This window comes from Protopterus annectens, chromosome 17.part0 (genome assembly GCF_019279795.1).
Source record: "Protopterus annectens isolate FY-2018-M chromosome 17.part0, PAN1.0, whole genome shotgun sequence".
Taxonomy (NCBI): domain Eukaryota; kingdom Metazoa; phylum Chordata; order Ceratodontiformes; family Protopteridae; genus Protopterus; species Protopterus annectens.
In genome coordinates this window covers 483789673-483809395 of record NC_056751.1, presented here as the reverse complement: position 1 = coordinate 483809395, position 19723 = coordinate 483789673, and positions in this window count along the sequence as shown.

Genomic DNA, 19723 nt, shown 5'->3' with positions numbered 1-19723 from the left:
ATGCGGAGCTACAATGCTACAATGGCTTCTGCTCTAATGTCTTTGTTTGTCTGTCCCACGGCGTGCAGCCTACCATCTGTATTGGGCACTAATTTCCATCAGCTCTAACTTCCTCAGTTGTACTGCACTCCCTTCCTCTCATTTCTGAATCACACAGTGCACTGGTTGACCATTGTTTTGTACACCTTACTTTTCAGCTTCTTTGACATTCATCTGTCATATACTAACTCTGACAATCTGTGCTGTTTGGCTGTACCCCTCTGCTTCTAGCTTTTAGCCCCTCAATAAGAGTTCCCTCTCCAAAATACTTGAAGCGGTTAACTTTTCCAGAATTTTCTCCTTGTATATTAATTCCTAGTTTCATTTTTGTAGATGTATCTCAGCATGTCACAACTTCACTTTCCCACCACAAAACCAGGAGTTTTAGACTCATTTGTTTTGGTAGTCTGCCACTCACAACCCATCAAAAGCTGTAGGAGTGCTACATGCTTTCCACTGTAAACAGACTCCTCCAATATGTCTGTTTAGCCAGTTTTCCTCTTACAGTATGTATACATTGCACCACTTGTCTGCTAGGTGCATTTGTAATCTTTCTTTGATGCTCTGGCATTCTGTAATATTTGTCTTTCTCCCACTCTTGCTTAACCTTGCAGATGTTGTTAAATATGACCAATGCATCTGCATTGTCTAAAACTGACCGAGAATCACTGGATTTTGCAGCATTTTTCTTGGCCTCCTCTTTAGCTAATTATTGCAGCTTTAATTCGCTACATAAAAATAGCTAATTTTCAGTCTGGATTCCTTAGTCTTCTGATACTTTACTCCCTCTATGCTAAAGCGCATTTTTCATTGACTAATAACCAAAAAAAAAAAAAAAAGATCAGCTAGCAATTCAATTATTTTGTACCCAAAAAGAACTTTTTGTGTATACTGTTCAACATGTTTTTCTTTTTGGTTTGATGTATCTTTGAATATACATGTCATCTGCTGTTTTAGACTTTGCATGGCTTACTTGTATGTCCACTAACTCAGGATTACTTTGTTCTACAACTTTCCTTGACGTGGAAGCTGTTGCCTGTTATCCTAAAATACTGGCCTGAAGCTTCTTCTGTGTCTTCCCTTTTAAAAGGTAAGAAGAAAAAAGCAGGCGCTGACCACCACGCTGAAGAGCTTCAAAACTTTTATTTTAAAACACAATTAAAAACACAGGAATGAGTGCTTTCAGGACCATGCCCTTCTTCAGATACAAAACTCAAATGAAACTGCAGTTTTTATATAGCTTTTCAGTTAACATTCAGTACAGGTCTTAAAGGTATAACCCCATTTAAACCTGGGGTTTTGTATACTGCTAGCCCAATGATCCATTTAGTTTCATTCAACTCTGTCTCATTAATCAAATCATCTCCCCTTTTGTTTTTATTTACACATTGTATAACCATAAACTTAAACTTATGATTTTCTTCCTTCTTAGAAATGTGCTGGAAAAGTGCATTATGTTCAAGTTTTAATCTTACAGAGGACAAATGGTTCAGAATTCTGTTTTTCAACATGCTGTTAAGTTTTTCCTGCATAGAATGAGCTGCAGTCCTGACAGACAGCCAGATAAACAACATTCTTTGTTCTACAATCTACATACAAATGAAAATTAGAAGTTATGTACTCACCATAACGTTCCATCTGAGTAGGTGTATTCATTTTTCTGCAACCTGTGGGTTATGGATCCGATATCGGATCTGAACCGGCATGGTTTACCAGCTATGGATCCAAGCTCTCAGCTCCTCCCCTCACCCATAATGCCCTGCTCTACCCTCATGACCTCAGATCGAGTTTGCCAACAGCAAAAACACCCTGAAAAGGGTAACACATAATATGCAGGAAACTGAAAGGCCAGGGGGATAGGAGGGCGGGATGGTTGCAGACAAATGAATATACACCTACTCAGATGGAACGTTATGGTGAGTACATAACTTCTAAATCTGAAGTAGGAGATTCATTTGTCTGCAACCTGTGGGACAGAGTCCCCAGCTACCTGAATCTTGGGCGGCCATCATGGAAGGATATTCCGAGCACCTGAGCCAAATGATGCTCTACCCCTAGATGCAAGATCCAACTTATAGTGGGAAATAAAAGTATGAGATGAAGCCCACGTGGCTGCTGCACAAATATCATCTAGAGGAATCCTAGCCTTGAAGGCTGCCGAGGTAGATACTGACCGGGTTGAATGGGCGTGTACACCCTCCGGTGCGGGCCTTCCTGAAGCTTGATAAGCCAATAAGATGCACTGTGAAATCCAGCGAGACAGAGAAACTTTAGAAATTGGCTTGCCCAAATTAAATTTAGCAAAGGAAATAAACAACTGGTCGGATTGCCTATGACCAGCCGTTCTGTTTAGATAAAATATAAGTTTCCTGTGAACATCTAAGGAGTGAAGCTTGTATTCACCTTTGTTTTCATATTTAGGAAAGAAAACAGGGAGGTTAATGGACTGATTAATGTTTGCTTCAGAAGCTACTTTAGGAAGAAAGGACGGGTTGGTCCTGAGGTAAACACGGTCCGGATGAAATACCAAGTAAGGAGGTTTAGCTGATAATGCTTGAAGCTCTGAAACTCTCTTGGCCGATGTAATGGCTACTAAAAAGGCTGTCTTGAAAGACAAGAATTTGAGATCCACCATAGCCACTGGTTCAAAGGGGGGGGGGGCGGTCAAGGCCTGGAGAACCAAGGAGAGGTCCCAAGGAGGAACCGCTTGTTTTACAGGGGGCCTGAGAAGAAAAGTACCTTTAAGGAAAATTTTACACAACTTGGCTGACATAAGTGGATTAGAGTCATGGCCAACGTGATAATGAGAAATTGCCGCCAGTTGTACTTTGACTGTGGAACTGCTGGCACCATCGTTAAAAAGAGTGGTTAGAAAGTCAAGCACTAAAGGGAGAGGAACCATGAAGGGATTCAGGCCTTGCCGCTCCGCCCACAAAGAAAACCGTTTCCACTTGCTGCGGTAGACTTTCCTAGTGGATGGTTTATGAGCTGCCACCAGTATTGCCTTAACAGGTGACGAAATACCGGGAGTCCTGATCAAGAGTGGAACTGGAGCAGCCAAGCGGTCAGCTTCAGGTTGTCCAGGTTCGGAGGAGGTATGCAGGATGGGTGGGATATCAGATCCGGAATGGGATCTAGAATCCAAGGAGGATTCACCGAGTGAGACCTTAGAAAGGGGAACCAGATCTGTCGAGGCCAAAACGGAGCAATGAGAATCATTCTGCAACCCACCCGAGAGGCTTTCTGAAGAACTTGGAGCATCAGAGGCAAGGGTGGATAAGCGTAAAGAAGACCGGGTGGCCAAGCATGCACCAGAGCGCCTCTTGGAGAACCTCCTGGAGGGGTATCAGAGCGAAAAAACTGTCGCACTTGGTGTTTGAGGGAGAGGCAAAAAGATCGCATGAAGGAGTTCCCCACCGTGCGAATATGCATTCCGCTACTTGAAAATTGAGAGACCACTCGTAAGGGGTCAGAATGGTGTGACTGAGCTTGTCCGCCAGGATGTTGGACCGACCCGGAATGTGCGTTGCTATTAGAAAGCGGTTGGTGGAGATTGCCCATTCCCAAACTCTCATGGCTTCTCGACAAAGGGGGTAAGACCTTGTTCCCCCTTGCTTGTTGATGTACCAGACAACAGACATGTTGTCTGATTGAATCGCAATTGTTCCCAAGGGAAGAAAGTCCTGAAGTGCTAGCAACGCTAAGAGCACTGCTCTCATCTCTAGAATGTTGATATGCAGTAAGGTCTCTGTATCGTTCCACGTGCCTTGGACGGTCCGGCCCGCAAGATGCCCCCCCCCCACCTGAGGCGGGAGGCGTCCGTGGTCACCGTGGCGAGAGGGGGAGAAGCACAAAATGGGCGGCCTCCGTGGAGATCTGGGGAGTGAAGCCACCACAGGAGGGACCGCTTGCACGCCTTGCTGATCGCAATGGGATGATGCATAGGGAGAGCAAGGTATGACCATTGTGCTAAGAGAGTCCACTGGAGGATGCGCATATTGAGCCTGGCAAGAGGAAGAAGTGCTATAGCAGACGCCATGGACCCTAGAGCGCTCAGGACCAACTCCGCCGGAACAGAACTTGAGTGGAGAATGGCCCGCACCTGGAGCTGCAGATTTTGAACTCTGTCCGCAGTGAGGAAGGCTCAGAACTCCTTGTGTCTAACCTGGCCCCTATAAAATCTAAGAGCTGTGTGGGCGCCAGGCTGGATTTCTTTGTATTTATTGTAATGCCCAGAAAGGGAGCAAGATGTAGAAAGGAGTCTCGCGCCAATAATAGTAGATGCCTTGTTGGGGCGGTAAGAAGCCAGTCGTCCAGGTAGGGAAAGACCTGCACCCCCTGAAGCCTCAGGTGGGCCGCTACCACTGCTAATACTTTGGTGAACACCCTGGGGGCTGTGGTGAGACCAAAGGGAAGGACCCGGAACTGGCAGTGACTGGCTCCCAGACGGAAGCGGAGGAACCTCCTGGAGCGCCTGTCCATCAGGATGTGGTAGTACGCATCTTTGAGGTCTATAGAGCACATCCAGTAATTTTCTCCCAGAAGGGGGAGAATAGATTGCAGAGTGACCATTCGGAATTTTTCCTTGGGGACTGCCAGATTCAAGAGAGAAAGGTCTAGAATTGGTCTTAGTTCCCCGTCTTTTGGCACTAAAAGAACCTGGAGTAGAACCCTGATCCGATCTGGTCTGGGGGGACGGGCTGGATGGCTCTTTTCTTTAGCAGATGGCCAATTTCTGCCAAAGCGGCCTCCCATTGACCGGGTGGAACGTCTGGGAGGGACTTCAACTTTGGTAAGTGAAGAAAAGGGATGCGGTATCCTCTGTATATGATTTGGAGAACCCAGCGGTCTGATGTTATGGACTCCCATGCCGCTAGGTGCCCCGAAAAACGTCCCCCGACTGCCTCCAGAGTGGAGCAGCCGGGCAACCCCTCAGGGTTGCTGCGCGGGCCGTTCAGAGAAAGGTTCTCTGGACCCGAAGTTTCTGGGAGCCCCTCTGCCTCTAGGGCGTCGTCCTCCCTGTCCTCCTCTGCCACGGAAGGACTGGTTGTCCGGAGCAGGCTGGGACTGCTGCGACTTCCGGAACCACATCTTCTTCTGACCCTTTTGGTTCCTAGAGTAGGGCCTCTGGGGTGCAGAGAAGCGGATTCCGATGGCAGACAGCGTCTTCCCATCCTTCTCGCTCTGGGTCAAGGTTTCGCGAACGGTTTTGCCAAAGAGGGCAGAACCATCAAAGGGGGCGTTCGCAAACGACGCTTTGAAGGGCTCAGAAAAATCGCAGTGACGGAGCCAGACCTGACGTCTAGTGAATAGGCCTGCCCCTGCGGCTCTAGCGGCACCTTCCGTAGCATGGGAGAGTAGCCGCACAGAGGTATTAGTAACTGATCTAAGAGTGGCCATGCGGGTGGAGTGCAGCATCCTGTCCTCCTCCGACATGGACTCTGGGGGAGATGCAGCGTATTCTTTAATGAGATCTCGCTGCATCCTAATGACGTATGCCAGGTAGTTCAGCGCCCTTACCGAGAAGGTCGCTGAACTAAACATCCGCTTCCCCAAGTGGTCCATCATCCAAGACTCCTTGCTCGGGGGATGGACTGAGGGACTCTCCTGAGCAAGTTCCCTCTTGGTGGCCGCCGCCGTCAACATGGCATCTACCGGAGGCCCCTTACTCCAATGGGCACGGTCGGACGGTGGGCTGAGGATCCTTTCGAGCCTCTTAGGGATTGGCTCCACGGTGTCCGGTTCCTTCCATGCCCTGGTGGTAATGAGGTCCACCAGGGGGTCGGCAGGAGGGGACACCCAAGAGGTAGACAGGCCCGCTTCAAATGTCTCCAAGAACACGGACTCGTCCGAGGAAGACTTGGGGGCAGACCACCCGCCCCCTTATACGGAGCATTTCCATGATGTCCCCAAATGAGACATCCTCGGGGGTGACCGTGGGGATCCTTCCCCTTCCTCCAAGTCCGTGTCTTCCGTGAGAGACTCGGGGGAGTCAATGTGCCTCCTTTTGCACATATGCTTACGAGGAACATCCTCTGGGGGGCTGTCAGAGGACTCCTCGCAAGCAGCAACCTGTTCCATGGGAGCAGCTTGGGGCACAAAAGCGGGCTGTCCCAAGGGCCGGATGGTGGAAGCCTGGCCCAGTGCAGAGGGAGCACGGGACGGAGCCGAAACAAGTGCCGGGGGTCCGGAGACCCTCAACAGGGCCCTCTCCACTACATCAAATGCCGAAGGGGAGCTGACCTCGACCAAAGGATCCGACAATGGGCTCCCCCTCGGATCCGAAGAGTGGATCGGAGCCGGCGCCAAAGCGCTCGGATCCGAAGGGACAGTGCGCTCCGACACAGATGGCGCCGAAGGAGCACTGATCCCCCCGGATCCGAGGCTCGGATCCAGGCTCCGAGAGGTCGGATCCGATGCACTCGAGGGCAGGGTCGGATCCGAAGTACAAAGTACTATCGGCGCCGACCCACCCCCGGCTCCGAAGCTGCTCAGCTCCAGCTGCTCCGAACCCGGGTAGCGGGTCGGAGAAGGAGCAATCGGTTTGAAAAAGGGTGTTGAGCTCCCCCCCAGAGGGGGGGGAGGCAAGAGCACTCCCATCTGCATCTGGGCCTGGATGAACCTTCTCATCATCCGGTCCAGATCAGCATCCGAAAGGCTATACGTAGATCTCGACGAGGCTACCGAGGTAGGCCTGGAGTGCCTCCTCGATAGCCTCGACGGAGATCGGGTCTCCTCAGGTCCCGGTGAAAAACACACTGGAGACCGGAGCCGAGAATGAGGAGACCGAGCCGACAATGGAGCCGACGGGCCGGGAGAAGCCCGCTTGGCTGGCGGGGCCGAAACAGAGGTCTCGGCCCACCGCTTATGGTGCTTCTCCCTCCGGTCCCTTTTCTTAGCATCCCTCTCCTCCGAACCAGAAATGGGAGGTTGAGTCCCAGGAGGAGGAGGGGGCGCCGCAGAAGGAATAACCGTGGGTACGGTTACTCCCGAAGGAGCGGAGGTCGGAGCTGAGTCCGGCGGTAAAAGGCCCGCCAAAACAAGCTTGGACCTCTGCTCCTTCAATGCCCTGGGGTTGAACCCTGCACAAATGGAACATCCAGATGTGAGGTGTTCAACCCCCAGGCATCTAACACACCGAGTGTGGCCATCAGCTGGGGAAAGCTTATGGCCACACTCGGAGCATTTAGAAAAGATAGATTTGGGTTGCTCTGCCATCCCAATCTATAACAGTAGTTACTAAAAACTAAAAGTAACTAAAGAACACAAAATACACTCACAGGCCCAACACACACACACACTACGCTAACAGCGAGGGGAGGGATATAACTTTTAGATTAACTCTAAAAAAGTAAATATACCAAAGGGGAAACCTACACTTTCACACAAAAAAAACAATAAAATCTCTTAAATTTTGAAATTTAACACTGAAAACTAGCACTTAGCTTGAGAGCTTGAGAAACAATCCGGTCACCATGCGCGGCAAACGAGATCTGAGGTCATGAGGGTAGAGCAGGGCATTATGGGTGAGGGGAGGAGCTGAGAGCTTGGATCCATAGCTGGTAAACCATGCCGGTTCGGATCCGATATCGGATCCATAACCCACAGGTTGCAGACAAATGAATCTCCTACTTCAGATCAATATTGTTTTCCTGATATAGGGTGTACATAGGATTCTGCCTCCATAATTTAATCACATGCTTTTCAATTTCTGCACTTTTATGTACCTGTAGCATACTATTCTTTCAACAGTTTTTTTCTGAATAAGGTTGCGTCCAATACTACATTCTTATCTCTCAGCAATTTGACATCCAAAAAGTCCAAAGCACTACTGAAATACTGCATGGTGAATCTAAGAAAAGTGGTCGTAGATTCCAAATATTCAACAGATTCAGACGGAATAATTTTGTTTGGTGCCTTGCTTATAACCATTAGCTACTTTCTGTGGAAATCCCTGAATTGCTCCATGCTGGGTTAGAATATTCTTCTGTTAAAGCTCACTCGCAGCTATTTCTGCTTGACTGCCTTTAGCTCTTCCTCTGACCTCTAAGTTTGAGGTCAATTTCTTAAAAGCATCTTTCATATCAGGCCAGGAAGCCTATTCTGCCTTCTTACAACCTCAATTTTGTACTTGAAAAATTGACTCAGGCTTCTTTTGAGCCTGCAGCTTCAGCTTCCTTGTAAAATTGCATATGGAAGACTGTTCTTCTTTTGACCCTTACTTCAGCTAAGACAGTCTCTGAACTCTAGACACTCCAGATGTTTTTTCATAGGGGCAGGGTATCTCTCTGTACTAATCATGTCTTTTATGCCCAAGGTAGTTAATGAGTTCTCTTAATCACATTATTAATTTGTCCTCCTTTTTTCCTACTTTGCTGCTTGTGAGAAGGTTCTTCACAACTTAGATTTGTATAGACAGCTCAGATATTATTCAGGAAAGACTAAAGCCATTTGCAAATCTCAGGAACTTTTTATTTTGTTTCATCCCAGGTCTCTAGAGTTTGGCTGTTTCTAAGCAAACCATATCCACATGGATCTCTAAGGCCATTTCCTTTTGTTACTCCTTCCATGGAAAATGTATTTCTGTTTTTGTAAAGGATCATTCTGCTATGGGCTGTTGCTTCCTGTAGTGCTTTATTCAAAGGATTGGATACCACTTCCATCATTGACAATGCTTCTTGGACCTCTGTCCATACTTTCACTAAGAATTACAAATTAGATGTTTCCAGAACAAGAGCTATCCTTCATGGGTTTCTTTTTTTTTTAAACCCTTTATTGAATTATCACTTGTGACACAGGAAAACTTGCATTTATATAAAAGCAATCAAACTGTATTAACAAGTTCACGTTTACAGCCATTACACTTCACATATATTCCTATACCATATAACCTAAACAACATTACATAAATTATTCAATTCCTTTATGGGCTTCTTGAGAGTTCCTCTGGGCTTTTCTCCTCCCATATTTCTTCTTGAATTTTCATCCTCTTCCTTTTGTAAAGAATACTGCAACAGTGATATGGAAAGACTTAGTACAGTTGTCTAAAATCTTACTATAATACAGAAAAACGGTCAAGGCAAAAACAAGGATGGCAGTCAAATTTTTATTCGGATATCACAAGAGCTTTCACCCTGACTCAAATGCAGGGCTTTTTCAAGTGAAAACCAAAATACATTGTATTCAACCTTATTTAAGTAAATCCCTTCATAAAAGGCGCCAAAATATTTAAAGTGCTACACACATTTCAAACCTTCCATATAAAAAAATCACTTTAACAAGGTAAACAATGAAACACTTTTAGAAATATAAAATCCAAAGCATGTACAAAATGTGTGAACTAATAATGACCAGTTCATAACTACTTCATAAGATCCAAAGTGTTTATGTCCATATATATATAGGGGAAGTATATACAACAATACCACCTATCTACACCTATAGGTGCTTATAACTTCTCGGCTCTATTCACTAAGTGTGGTTTTATTGAAACATGTTCGTTCAAGCCCAGCGACTGGGAAGAATTTAGTTTCAATTGTCAAAAGTTTTCCCTGCAACATAACTAATTCTCCCAGTCCCCAACCCTTTGGTCTTACCATAACAGCAGGTGTCTCTTCACTATTGCAGTATTCGCTCCCTCCCTCCTCCCCCTTCATTCTTTTTCTTCTGTCTATCTTGCCTGGAATTTTTTTCCTTTTTCTGTATGCACATGGTCCTTCTAATTTCTAGGGCTGTTGCTCCAACTGGGGCTGTTCAGTTTTAAGGTTGTACATCCTTACATCACCTTTATGCTCTACACCTTGTGCTGGGCGCATGTGTGTGACTTAAAACATCTATAAAATCCTAAGGCTTTGGTATACTGGTTTGGGTGTTGGACTGCCATTGGCAGGGGAATCCCTTTTGTAAAGAATACTGCAGAGAAGGGCATCTACTGTTATGGTAACATTTCACATAAGTGTAATTTCCTAAGCTACGGTAATCTACTCAAATAGCTCAGGCTACTGCTACAGTTATCTAATGCTGAAGGTGACTTTAAACTCTATAACTTTACCAGTAACGGATACATTACTGAGGTTGCTGATTTGTTTCGTAAAGGCTTTTCTTTTGTGCCCACACAAAATATGAAAATCAAACATTTGCATGTTGACTTAAAGCTTTATACTAGAAAGCTCAGTTTTAAATTGTTTGACACCCCTGTGAATAGGGAGAATTTGTGTACAATTCATAGAAGTAGTACCATTAATCCAGTTCTTGCATTGCCGTTTTTACTTTTTGAGAAACGTGTTGTTTGATTTACGAGAATTGTTAAAATACGAAGTATGCTACTTCCAATTTGAGTAATTCTGAATTTCAGTTATTAAAACAGCAATGGACAGAATGGTCTGAACAATGAAGCCTGACAAGGGTGGTGGTACAGTGATAAAGTTCAAGGAAGACTACCTGAATGGTATGCATAGTTACCTTTTGAATGGTGATTTTTATGAGGAAACATCTTTAAATTTTATTCATTTAGCATATAGAAAAATTGATGATATGATTAAAGATATTTTTGATCAAGGGCAAATAGACTATGAAACATATGATTATTTACAGGATAGATTCCCTATGTTACCATCTATATTTGGAATTCCAAAGATTCATAAAAACCTCAGTGACCCACACATGAGACCCAATGTTAATGCTAGCTGTTCTAAAACAGATCCTCTAGCCAGGTATCTTGATTGTAACATCTCAATGTTTCAGCAATGATGACATTTTCATTCTAGGTTTACTTATGGAACTAGTGTTAAAAAACAATTTTGTTTATTTAGATGGCCAATACTTTCATCAGATTACAGGTGTGGCTATGAGGGCTGAGTGTGCCCCCATTTTTGCCAACATTATACTTATACAGTGGGAAAAAGTTTGTTTTTTACTAGTTTCAGCAACCCTCTTGGCAATTGTACAGCAAATATCTTGATGATATCTTTATAGCATGGGTAATGCTGAAGATATATGTTTATTTGTCAACTATCTAAACTCTACCACCTCTTTTTTGAAATTCACATATAGTTTCAATCCCCTTATAATTTAGATATTCTCATTTTCAAGGACGTAGTACATTGAAGTATAGAGACCACTATATACAGAAAACAAACTTATTGCAATAGTTTGCAACACTTCCATAGTAATCATCCTGGACACCAAAAAGAAGGTATTGTTAAAGGGCAATACATTCATTTGGCTAGGATGATTTCTGAAGATGGGCTGTTTAAACTCGAAAGTGAAGGTTTGGCTAAGATGTTCAGACATAGAGCTTATCCTGACCAATTGATTCGATTAAAGTACAAATTGAAGTCGAGACAGAGTCAGGAGGTATTGTGCCACTAATTAGATCCAACTATTACTCCATAAATGATGTAGTTCACAAAAAGAAAAATCTAGTTAATGATTTTTGTATCAGTTTTGTGATGTCATTTTTATTTATTTATTTTTATTTTATTTTATTTTATTTTACATTTGTTGACCAGGCTAGTCCAACTGGATACATGTCCATTTTCAGTAGAGGCCTGGGGAGATAAGCTCCAGTTACACTATTCATTCAAAAGAGAAATAAAAAAAAAAATGAAATACATTGTCAATAGAGATTAACATCAAGAACTTCAGTACAAGGTTTACAAAAACAATGCAGTATTACTAGAAACATATTTACATAGGAGAGATTTGACAATTATATAGAAGACTATGAAAAATAACAGATTCAAGCTAATAATTAAGGTAGTTTTTAAAAGTAATGCTCAAAGTAAAAAAACAACACAAAGTTAGTATATATACAAAGTGGAAACATATGTGGTCTCAGCAAGTTGATTATTACAGAAATACGTATTCTGTGGTAGTTACCTGAAGAGGTGAGACTAGATATCAAAGTAAGGAGGCTTACTATTCAAAATGTAAGGGTATAAGGAGGAAGGAAAAGCAGTAAGGTAAACGAGGGGGGATGTTAGTCTGGATTAGTACATGGACATAGCCATTGAGATTTAAGAAGTGTTTTTAGACTGGTAATGATGTAAGTGATGTTAGTTTGCTGGGAAGCCCATTCCAGGTTTTCCCCACAGAATTAGAGAAGAAAGAATCACCTGCTTTGTTGTAAGACTTTTGAATGGTTACTAGTAACTTATCTGCTGAGCGAAGGGTAGTAAGATTTTTGTAGGGGGCGATGAGGCTACATAGAATAGGAGTATTACTAGGAGGATACAAAGTCTTATAGGTGATAATAAGTTGTTGAGATTGTAGCTGGTTTTGCAGTTCTAGCCATCCTAGCTGTTTAAGATTTTGACAATGGCGGGTTCGAAATGGGTAGCCAGTGGCAAATCTGGCAATGTTGTTATATGAGGCTGCCAATTTGTTAAGGTTGCTTTTGGAAAGATTAGTATAAATGGGGGAGGCATAGAGGAGTGTAGAGATCAGATGGGTATGGGCAATAGTAGTTCTAGCTTATGGGGTAAGGAAAGGTTTTATCCTGCAAAGGGAACCAGGTTTTCTGTTTACAGTTTTAATAGCTGAGTTAATATGGGAGTCAAAGTTCAGGCTGTGGTCAATTATTACACCTAAGAGTTTGGTGGTTGGGTCAGGTGCTATAACAGTACCATTGTTAGATGTAACTGTTAGGTTTATTAGGGAGGCTTTTAGTGTTGGAGTAAATAATAACATATTTGTTTTTTTGGCATTTAGGAGGAGACACCATTGAAGGAACCAGTTTTCTACAAGGTTAAATACAGTTTGAGTTATGGATTGGAGTTCAGATGAAGATGAGGCAGCATAAATTAGTGTGGAGTCATCTGCATACTGTATGCAGGTAGCTTGAGGAAGATTTATATTTAGATTGTTAATAAAAATAGAAAAAGGAGTGGTCCCAGGATAGAACCTTGGGGGACACCAAGGGTAATAGGGAGAGGTTTGGATAGGTGATTGTCCCAAAGGACAGCTTGATGTCTATTTTCTAAGTAGGACTTGAACCATTTTAGTGCCTGTGTGTCAAGTGAGAGTAATTTGAGTATGTTTAGAAGTGTCTGATGATTAACCATATCGAAGGCTTCAGAGAGGTCAATAAAGAGTGCAGAGGAAAGCATGTTGTTATTACAGCTAGTAGGTCATTTTGGAGAAGGTGATCAAGTAGTTGCTGGTGGATGCATTTTTCCATAATTTTAGCTAAAGGAAAGAGTAAGGCTATGGGGTGAAAGTTAGAGAGTTTGGTTGAGTTACCACCCTTGTGAAGTGGGATAATGTGAGAGATTTTCCAGAGAGATGGGATGGAGCCTTCAGTAATGGTTCTATTAGTTAGGATGGAAATGGGATAGGCAAGTACTTTTGCTGCAGTTTGCAGGTATTCAGCTAGTAGGAGATTAGCTGAGGGGATACATGGTTTAAGTTTGTGGAGTAAGGTGTGGATAAGGGATGCAGGAACTGGTTTTAAATGAAAGGTGGGGGCTATTCTAGGTAATGGGGATGGGAGAGTTGAGCTAACAGTTTGTAAAGAGTTTGCTAGAGATTGAACAGTTTCAGTAAAAAAGGTGTTGAAAGCATCAGCAATCTGGCTGGGACTGTTAAGGGAGAGACCTGATGGGGGATGGTGTCTTAGAATGGCCTGGGTATAGAAGTCTGTTTATACATAACCAGAAAGTTTGTGCTTTTTTTGATGATTTTCCTGGAGTTTAAAGTAGAAGTTTTTTTTTTCTTTTATCAAGAACTATTGGTCTTTTAGTGGCATTTCTCAGCTCTTTAAATTTTTGATGATCTGTTGGGTTTTTTAGAGCTTCTCCATTTAGACCAGATTTTATTTCTCAATAAGATTTTTTCTGCCTAGTGTCTTTAGTGAGCCATGGAGCAGCTTTACTTGTAGTTCTTATAGAGTGAATAGGGGCATGGTATTCCAGGATTTGTAAAAATTTAGTGTTAAAATAGGTTGCTGCTTCCTCAAGAGGGACTAGCTTTAAGGGTGACCAGTCACAGGCTTGAAGCTCAGCTTGAAAGCTTGCTGGATTGAAATATTTTTTGTTACAGGCAATTTTAAAGATAGTCTGGTTGGGAATAAAGGTTTTTTGTCTGGTTATGTAAGTTAGGGAGTGGTCACTAATGTCATCAGGAAGGGTACCTGCTTCATAAGAGAGAGTGTGGCTATTTACTAAGATCCAGTCTAAGATAAATTCTTTGCTACTGGGTTTATGGATTCTGGTTGGACTGGTAATTATTTAGGAGAAGCCATAAAGGTTAATATGGATTGTAGGTTCCAACCTATATTAAGATCACCAAGTAGAATGGTTAATTGTGGGAAGTATGTAGAAAGCCAGCAAAGGATATTTTCTAGGATGTTAATGTTATTGCCAGGAGGTATGTAGTAGCATATAATGTACAAATATTTACTGGCATTAATCTGTAGTTTAGAGATGAGGATTTCAGCATTACTATCAAAAGGTAGTATTACATCTAAAAAAAGTAACATGTAACTTAGATTTGTACAGAATTGCTACCCCTCCACCCTTTTTGGTTGTATGGTCTAATCTTAAGATATTATGGTCAGGTGGGATAATTGCATTGTCCTTTGTTACTGGTTTGAGCCAAGTCTCTGTTAAACATAGGATATCAAATGAATGAATGTCTAGCAGAGCATGTAGTTGGCTAATTTTATTGTTTAAGCTCTGCATGTTGAGATGTGCTATGAGCAGAGAATTATGAGTGCTAGTGGGGGTGAATGTGGTTTTGGTTTGAGGTAGGTAGGGGTTTATTGGGGTATTATTGACTGGTCCAGGGTTGGGGTGAATGTCACCGTGGAGTAGAGGATGTTGTTTCAGAATATGTGTAAACCTCAGGAATTTACAGAAAATGTTTTGTGACTTCCTAACTTGTAGGTAAGTAATATGGGCTACACTGTGAAACTTTGGTAAAAGGTGGATGTTATGTTAGAATGGCTTTGGAAGTGTAGTTGACTTTGTAGTAATGTCTGCTTTAAGGGATGGTGGGACTCAGTATGGTGTAGGTTTTCATACAAGGTAAGAATATAGGGTACAGCTAGAATGGGTAGTAGGAGAAGTAAAAGAGACAGGTTAATAAGTTTTGGTTTGAAAAATTAAAGGCATAATAGCAGTGAAGAATAGAATAGGGTTTAGAAATGTAGGGCCTAATAATGAGTTTGATTGGAATGAGATAGTATTTCAGGGGTAGTAGAATGGTAAGCAAGTATGAACAGTGGGTGTGTAGGATTTAGTTATATAAAGTGAGTACTGGAGTGCTAATGGTTAATAAGGGAAGGGGTGTGTTGTGATGAGTATAAATGTAGGAGCAGTGGGGGTAGGTGGGAATTGGGGGTAGGGTAGGGGAGCGGTGTGAGCCCACAGGGTGAACAGAGCGGGTAGAGCAGGAGAAGGAAGATACTGCAGAGACGATCTGTGTGTAGCAGATTTCCTGAGGCACTCTTGGTATTTACAGGTGAGTAGGGTGTGATAAATGCAACTATTTGGTAGTTGAGGGATAGAGTGAAAAATGAGAGAAGTATGGCTGGATGGAGGGGGAAAAAGCCCTGAAGAATATTGTAATACAACAGGAAGATTGGAAAGTAGTCAGAGATAAAGTATGGGAAAAGTGAGGTAAAGGATGCAGCACAAGCCTAAGGTTAGAGTGCCATCTACTGGACAAAGAGTAGAGTGCAGCAATAGGTAGCTGTGGCAGAGATAGCTGATAGAGATGGCTTGGATAGTAGTCCATGAAGAGAATGTCAGTATTTAAGGGGTAGGGAGGGGGTATGGCTGCTGGATTCCAGGCTCAGTCACTAAATTATATACAACGCTAGATAATTACAAAAAGTTCAGCTTATCATTTAGGTCTAAGGAAGAACATACTTTCTTATTCACTTTGGAACCTGGAAAATTGTGCTAGGGCAGCAGGTTTCTTTGGGTTGATGGTAGAATGACTGAGAATTTAATGGAAGGGGTCCTTAAAGACCAGGCAGATAGGTTCCCAATTCTTAGTGCAGGAGGGGAGGTAGATAAGTTTCTTATTCACTTTGGAACCTGGAAAATTGTGCTAGGGCAGCAGGTTTCTTTGGGTTGATGCTGGAATGACTGAGAATTTAATGGAAAGGGTCCTTAAAGACCAGGCAGATAGGTTCCCAATTCTTAGTGCAGAAGGGGAGGTAGATAAGAGTAGATGAGTTCCTCCAGGGCCAGGGACTATGCAGAGGATAGAATTATTAGGAGTATGTTAGAGAAATACTGGTATATTTTTTTTCATTTTTTAGTGGAACAGTAACAAAGTTGGGCATTAAACTGACAGCAATTTGCAAAAAAGGAAGAACCATCAACATTTTTTTAGAAATGGATGACTACCTCTTGCAGATGCAGTCACATAAGAAGACCGGGACCAGTATATCAGGGGAGGTTCATGCTATAGGACTGCAGCTCCTCCAGCTGTAGAAAGAAGAAAAAACAAAAAAAATTGTGAGTCCCGGAACTCTGCACATGTGTGCTTGGAGTTCCTGGAACTCACAAAACTCTAGACTGCTGTGTCGGCAGTCCGAATAGGGGGGAAGGCATCTCTGCCCTGCAGATGCCCAGAAATCTGCACAGTTATGACTGCATAGAACAGAAGAATTCTGGGCTGCATCGTCTGCAAGCTGGAGCCTACTCTTGCAGGGAAATCAGCTGGGAGGACTACACTCTCATGGGGAACCAGCCATTAGTTTGCGAGGGACACACTGAATGGGTCTGACTGAGTTACTGCAGAAGACCGTGGACTCAAGGAAACACTGAATGGGACTGACGATAATGAATTCAGGTAACTGATACTCCTGTATGTGTGTGTGTGTGTGTGTGTGTGTGTGTGTGTGTGTGATGCCGTAGTTGCTATATACTGGTGGCTAGATACATGGTGGTGGGCTTGAACCCTGTACCTTGCGTGCAGGTGGCAAGAGCCTGAATTCCCTACCCACCACCATTTGTACAACATTTGCAAATTTTTGCCTCATATTTGTTCTGTTCCTCATACAATCTGTGGTTTCTGTATTTTGTTTTCCTTACACAGTTAGTAGTGCAGTAGTAGCATTCTTGCCTGACAGCTACAGGTTCTGTGGTTTGATTCTTGCCTGGGGTGCCTTCTGTGTGGAGTCTGCATGTCCTCCCTGTGTTTGTGTGGGTTTCCTCTGGGTGCTCTGGTGTCCTCACATCTTACAAAGACATGTGTCTGGAGTGCTTCTCCCTGGGACTCTGCTGAAAATTGGCTTTTGTTCCAAGTCAGATTTTCCTGGTTAACAAATGTTAAATAAATAAAAATGATAGGCATTTGAATTTCAGACTTCATATTCTCCAGAAAGTATGTGGTAACACAAAACCTTTTATTCTAGCAATTTTCTAAGTTTATAAGATGGATATTTGAATTTTGTCCCTATTTGTGGGACTGTATTCCCCCATTATTGGCTTTGTCTAGGTTTTTTGTTCTAAGGTTGAGAGCTATGGTGAGAGCTGAATTCACTGAATATGTTTGGGGGCTGTATTCCCCCATTACTGGCTTTGTCTAGGTTTTTTGTTCTAAGGTTGAGAGCTATGGTGAGAGCTGAATTCACTGAATATGTTTGGGGGCTGTATTCCCCCATTACTGGCTTCATCCAGATATTTTGTGCTAAGGTTGAGAGCTATAGTGAGAACTGAATATGTTTGGGAGCTCTATTCCCCCATTACTGGGTTTGTCCAGGTGTTTTTTGCTAAGAGGTTGATAGCTATGGTGATAACTGAATTCACTAAATGGTAGCCATTTAAGTTTGTCTTCCTCTTTTTCACAAAACAGCTGATTTGGCATAGTAGTATGTTGCTCTGACTGTTTTGCAAAGGTTCCTGGGTTCAAGACTTGGCAGTGAAATGTATGGTGGTAACAGACATTTTATTCTAGCAACTTTCCAACATTATACAAGCAATGTTTAAAATGTGTCCCTGGTTTTGGGGCTTTTGCCCCCCCCCCCAATAAATGTTGGCTTTTTCCAGATTTCATGTGATGCAAAGTTCAGAGATACAGTGAGTGTTGAGTAATTTTACAAGGAGCTGAGAGCTGTAGGGGAACAACAGTTTAGTGCTGCTTATGCTGAGTCTGCTTGCATTGTTAATAGCACAATAGGTAGTGTACTTGCTTTTTGATGCAGAAGGCTGTAGGTTCTACTCCCACAGTGTTGTAAAGGAGGTGGATGCTGCAGTCCTTTCTGGCAAAGATACCTAGCAACTATGAACCTGCTATACGTTTGCCATCCATTCCCTATTGCAATATTGCTAGCAAGTTATTCCTCAAGGGCAAACAGCACTTTATTTGGAGATGAAACAATGAAATATAAAGTTGTTTGCTAGCAGCAACCTCTTCATTAGTTACAGATCTCTTTAATGTGGAATTATTTAGATTACATTTACTACTTCAGAGGTTGTGCATATTTACTGATACTGGTGGACTGTAGAAATTTGAGTAGACTTTTATGATGGAAATATTCTGAATTGGGCAGTTTTGTCATTATTGGTGCATGCATTTTGTTTAATTGTTTACAGGAAAAATGTTCAAAACAATAAATTTAAAATGCCCTCTAGCAACTGTACTATGTTGTACAAGGAATATAATTTAATACAGTTAGGAAGGTGTATCAAAGAGCACGTGCATGTTTCATGTGCAAGGGGCCTATGATTTGAAAATAGACCAAAGTTAATCTTTATCTGCCACTGGCAAAATGTATTTTCTTTGAATTTGGGTTTCAATGCTGTTTCAATGAATGTGATTTTCAAGGGCAGTGAAGTTTCAATGCTAAGACTGCATTGCTTTGTTTAGCAGATATCTATTAGTGTTTGTGCTGTAAACTGCAAACTAAAACTTTTAAATGAAATCCAAATCATCACAGAAGTAAAGCAGTATGCATATTATAGTGTTTATGGTAAATGGGGGGAAATAACCAAGGAGTGGGACATTGGAATGGCTGCAGGGGGGAGGCTCCATTCGACCATGATTTTGTGAGGAGGGAATGGCAGCTAACTCAGACAGCCTCAGCTGAACAATACCTCTCAACTGTCCAGATTTTTGCAGAATTAATAGATTTTTGCTTCTTATGTTTGGTTTGTTCCTCATAAAATTTGTGGTTTTCTGGCAAATCATTTAGGAATTAAGTCACTAAATGATAACAGACATTGAGGTTTCAGACGTCATAACCTTCAGAAAAATGCATGCTAAAGCAAAACCTGTTATTCTATCAATTGTCTTAAGTTTATACAAGAGCAATTTTTAGTACTGTTTGTATGTTCCCCAAATATATTTGGTCTTGTCCAGATTTCCTGCATGGAGGTTGAGAGGTACGTGCAAATAAATCACTTTATAGAATTAGGAATATCCAAATCTCTCAACTGTCCCCAATTTTGGCTCAAAATGTTGCTCTCCCCCTAATAATCCCTCCGCAAAATGGCAATTTTGGAAGAAAATGTGGAGGGTTAACAATAATAAATAAATGTAATGATAAGCGTTATAGATTGTTTATTTCAGAAATGCATGTAGATTTTCTTATTTTGCCAGCTGCTCAAGTTAACAGTACTAATATTAAAAAGGTGTCCCTTCTTTGATAGGTTCCCAGCTGTATTGTGTGTCAATTTTATATTTTTGCATCACATTTTTGGTTAGTTTTTCATAAAATTATGTTTTT